Consider the following 5,873-nt stretch of genomic DNA (forward strand, 5'->3'; position numbering starts at 1 on the left):
GATATCCTAGCATAGGGACTTAATATACTAGCAACTCTGTTATTGCAAGACGAATGGTAGCTTTACCGCATTAGTATTTTACTAAGTGGTTGAATCTGACATTTCTCCTAATCGAATACTGATACATTCATTACTGAGATGATGTCCAAGCCTGGCAAAGAACACTTTGGACGTAGCCTTGCAAGAGTGTTCATGTGTGCCACAAAATCAGAAAGCTCTGATGTATGCACAAGTGTTGAATCTCACTACTGCAACGAAAGGAGTGCTGAATCAACAGAAGATACTCAGGGCCAAGATGATCAAACCTAAGATCTTAAGGGATATGATGCTTCAACGCTCAAGCATCTAAGAATTCTTCAAATTGTACTCTCAATCAAAGAGTACACCTTCTATAATGGCGCTTCTAGCTTCAACACAAATATCTCGACGATGACACACTGATTCAACACCATCACGATGAAAGTGTAACTGAATTTATCCCATGATAAGACTTCTGAAGCAGATGAAACATCATTTATCCATGGATGGCACAAAATCCTTCAACATACACCGGTACTTGATCTTATTGGAGAAATCAATTCTATTTCAAAATGTTATCCACATAAAAATTTATTGCAACCTGATGTGATTCCATGAAACTTCATCAACGGGTCTCTCTACATCACAAGCCCCTGCACGACTGAGGAACTTCCTCTCTTCACCGATCACATCCAGAATGAAAACTGCCGCTGCTATCTACCGCAACAACATCGATTCCATGACAAGGCACTTCACAGTAAAGGTTCGGGGGAATTTGGGTTAAACCCTACACCCTCATCTTAGGGACGCTCAACTCATCAATTAGTTCGCGAATGTAAAGGCTCACTGGATGAAGGAGTAAGGACTATGTCGATAATCATGGATCTACCCTTTTCGGTCTCTGGAGCAACTCCGACCATAATATCGGCATCAAAAAGCATTCTGGAAAAATTCTATCGTGATCCAGCATCAACGACGGTCTCAGGGGGAACATCCTCATGACCAGCTTCATCAACTACCCGTTCTCTGAAGTGTTACTCGATGGATCAGACTTCTCCAAGCACTAATGATTCATATCAAGGTGTGTAGACATGAAATATTTTCACATGAAAGTCTTTCTGAAGATTGCACAACAGGCGGGCACAATCCCAAGTCTTCTACAAGATGTTCTCATCACCTCTACAAATGAGATACAACATACTTCAGCCTATTTTTACAAAAACGTACCAATGAGTGACGAAAGGGACAATACTTCCTTAATGAAAGATGTTCGTATATGTCTCTTATACAACATACTAAAAGGGCGCATGAATCGGACATACGAGCTGAAAGATGTGGCCTTCATACTCAAGTTCATGGAATCTGAAAACTTGCACGGGATTACAAGTTACAAATGTGCACGCTTCGTTGACTGACCTAGACAAATCCAAATCGGGTGATTCTTTTTTCATATGATAACCCGTTATTTGAGATTCAAAAGTTGGGGTCAAGCACCAAATTCCGACGACGTATGAGGTTCCTACAGCCTCCAGAGCATACAACATGCAAGCAGAAATTCGTGGACGGGATTCATAACCTCTACAGTCGATCGATGTCAACCAGGTATTTTCGCTAATTCATTCATCAAGGAACCTCCTACTTTGACCACCTAGGAGTTTACATCAAGTTTTTTGTACCTGGGTCCTCTATCTAGGTCTTGCCAGAAGAAGGGAAAAAGAAAGGGAGAGATTTAACAAAATACCTGGGACTAACGGTCCACTGATCATGACGATCAGTTCACAGTCCAAGACTCGTGACTGGCACCAAGTTCACCTACGCTAATAATTCATCATAAAACGAATTCTACCAGCAAGACATACAACCATGGTCATTACATCATCCACTCTTGAGAGCAACCTCAGTTAAGGTCCCGTGACCAGGGTTTCAGAAGTGATGTTTCTACGACTGACAGAAACAAGATGGCACTGCAAGCACCATGCTCATGTATCAATCACGGGTCCTGATCTCAAATGCATCAATGATATTAAAATCCTTCACCAACCGTTCAAGACATAAGAGAATGGTCTAAAGACACAACATAAGTGTTTTACAACAAGCTCGTCTGAGATGATTTTACACTGTCCCGCACAAAGAAGAGAACTGGGAGAAACTGGTGAAGGATATAGGAATGAGTCATATACCATGCGCTCCATATGGATGTCCTCTACAACATATCCAAAATTCACAGCAATTGGATAAACGAGCAAAGAGATGTGGCTGAAACATTGGACTACGTGTCAGCTGAAAATTTTCTGAAAGTCTCCTGGAAGTTTACTGTTTCGTCGATTTCGGCCCTTAAACGTGCTCAAAAGCCGAATCGTGTTAGAGCATTGCTCGGTCGAACTCGCATGCGTTGCTATCTCAAGCATGTTTGTAAATGTTAGTAATCAAAACTATAAGTCTTGATTTCTAGTCTACTATAGCTAAGGTCTCGGACTAGGATAGAAAGTGTAGTTGAGTTCAAGAACTCCGTGACAATCATCATACAAGACGAAGGAATACTCAAGGAACCGGTGGATCTTCATCGACTAAAAGGTATGTGGATACTTGAACTTATCTATCACTCAAAAGTCTATTTATCTCATATCTTGAGACAAAAGTCGTTTTGCTATATAGACTTAGATTATACACATTTGCTATTTCGAGCCGAGTTTATCTCGCCTATCTATTTCTCGAAATATGTGTTTGTAAGCTTTCGATTTAGCCAAGTTCATCTTTACCTAGTGATGAAAGTCATGACAAGTTTCAATCACTTTGAAAATTGCTTACTTTGACGAAAAATAGTTTGTGAATAACAACTATAGAATATCAACGTTCTCTAAGAATGTTTCAATAATTGAAATGAGAGTTTAGATAATATAACCATTGGAGGATATAAGCATTGTTGTGGAAACACATATATGTATAAGTCCTTATTCCTTGAACCGAAGTTTGCGAACTTTGTTGATCAAGAGAACCGGAATAGTGGCGTGAGCCAACTCAGTCCGCGAACTGGCGGAAGTTCTCGACCCAAGAAATTCTGCTGGAGTTTGTGAACTCCGTCCAGGAACTTAACTCCGCGAACCCAGTCCGCGAACTTGAGTAGGTTATATCTAAAAATGATGTTTGTGAACTTATTCTTATATAAACTAAGGAATGCAAATTGCAAACCGTAGCTATATAGTTCATGAACCGATTCGAGTGAATCAAATCATTTTTTGCTTCAATTGTGTCTTGTGTAGTTACGTAAGATTTCCTTGCAATTGAAAAAATCTCTAACTAGTTCATTTGAGTCACTTGAACTAGTTATGGTGAAGAAGAATATGGTTGATATGAAAGTGATCATATGGCTAACCATTTGGTTGACTATCATTGAACCAACAAATGTACAAGTTTGGGTACGGTTACACAAGCCTAGAAACGTGCATTTCATTTGTGTGTAACAAGATAGTTTTCGATCTAACGGTTGAAAGATATTAGCTTGAATCTAATCAGGTTGAATGATTTGTTACCAAGCTAACATTGATTGAAATCCCTTATTTGAAAGACTATATAAGGGAGAACTCTAGCAACTAGGAAACCTAATCCCCACACCTTCTGTGTGATACTAGTTGTGCTAAGCTAGAGTCGATTCTCCTTTAACCTTTGGTTTCTTCTTCTAAACCAGGTTAACGACTTAAAGATTTCATTGGGATTGTGAAGCCAGACCGATACTACTTTCTTGTAGTTGTGTGATCTGATCTTGTTGTTTCTATCGTACGAGTACAATTGTAATAATTGGCTTGACACTGATATCTCTGATAGGAAAGATATAAAAGAAATCACAAACACTTCGTCTTATCGTTTGTGATTCCGCAATATCTTTTTTCGTTGCGTCGATTAAGATTATTGTGAGGTGATTGATAATACTAGGTTGTTCTTCGGGAATATAAGTTTGGGTTATCAATTGGTTTCTGTTCACCTTGATTTATCAAAAGATAGATAAAAACCCGTAGGTATATTCGTGGGAGACGTATTTATCTATTATCATAGACTTTTCTGTGTGATACAGATTTGTTTATTAAGTCTTCGACTTTAGGTCGTAGCAGCTCTTAGTTGTGGGTGAGATCATCTAAGGGAATCAAGTGCGTAGTATCCTGCTGGGATCAGAGACGTAGGAGCATAATTGTACCTTGGATCAGTGTGAGATTGATTGGGGTTCAACTACAGTCCAGACCGAAGTTAATATGGAGTAGGCTAGTGTCTGTAGCGGCTTAATACAGTGTGTGTTCAAACTGGACTAGGTCCCGGGGGTTTTCTGCATTTGCGGTTTCCTCATTAACAAAATTATGGTATCTGTGTTATTTCTTTTCCGCATTATATTTGGTTATATAATTGAAATATCACAGGTTGTGCGTTGTTCAGTCAATTAGAATATCCGACCTTTTGGTTGTTGATTTAAATTGATTGATACTTGGATATTGGTCTTTGGTACCATCCAAGTTATCTCTCTAGTATTTGATAAAGACTCGCATATTTCTATTTGCTTGAGTATATATCAAATCGAGAGATTGAGATATAAACTCTTTGATATACTTTTTATCTAGATTGAGTCTGACTGTCTAGTTTATTCTCTAGAAAGTATATTGGAGTTTGTCCATACAGATTGCTAAGCGAAATATTGGGTGTGGTTGTTGTACCCACGCTTTTTCAATTGGTATCAGAGCAGGCAAACACGTTTAAGACCTTACAAGTCTGTGTTTGTAACGATCTGACTCTATGGACAAGAGTATTATCTCTGATAAACGCGTCACTAGAAATAAGGGCTATGTCTTGTATAATTCTATAAAAGAGAAAAATTCTTCAATCTCGAATATAGACGAACCTTGTGTTCAAAAAAGACAGACAGGCTCCAACATGAGTATTTCCGATTACCCTTCAAAAGAGTCTATCTCTCTAAATGAACGGGAAACAGCTGAAGAGGGTGTCTTTATTCTAAATATTGCTAGAATCCAAGCTGATAGATTTAATCGGTTAAAACACCATGTCGATGTTCTTCTTGGTGTAATAAGGGACTGCAATTTCAAAGAAAATACCGAAGATCACTCTTCACGTATGGTTCTCGAGGCAAGCCTCAAAAAGGATGCTTTGGAAATAGAACATCGCTTGAGTAAACTCTCTATTCAAGGATTCTCTAAGCAGTCTAATATACCAAGTACTTCTGCTACGCCTGAAAACGTTCCAGATCCAGAAGTAAAATCGGAACCCCTTCCTGTCAAAAAGAATGTGTCTGAATTTCCCATTGATCAAGGATGTTCCACTTCACATGGAAGGAAGAAATCTCCTAACGAGGTTGTTCAGACTACTTTGTCTAATCACTCTTGTGATCAGAAAGTATGCCTCTTTTGCGATGCAAAAGGCTCTGTTAAACAAAGGCGAAACTCTAGGTTGAATAAAACCTCCTTGGTTAAACTTCAACACACCTTATACTTAATTCTCAAAGATGTAACGGACATTCGTCTGTCTAAACCAATTGGTCTTCGTACTTACCCTGTGTATGTTACCAGGAAGGTCGGTTCAATGAGTTCCTCAAATGTCCTGAAGCAGAATAGAAGTCTTAACAAGAATCTCTTAAGGAAAGATCAAGTCGTTTCCTCTGGAAACAACATTACCCTTGATGTGAACGAAATTCCAGGAGGAAGAAGAAAAATTGATGATATGAGAAATAACCTGATGGAGATAATTGAAGGATATAAAGAAATTGTCGACAGGTTGTCATCCTTCTCAAGTCAAAATTCTTCTGGTAAGAACTCTAACTATGTCTCGTATTTTGATAACAATAAGTTTTATGATAATTT

This window comes from Papaver somniferum, chromosome 1 (genome assembly GCF_003573695.1).
Source record: "Papaver somniferum cultivar HN1 chromosome 1, ASM357369v1, whole genome shotgun sequence".
NCBI lineage: Eukaryota > Viridiplantae > Streptophyta > Magnoliopsida > Ranunculales > Papaveraceae > Papaver > Papaver somniferum.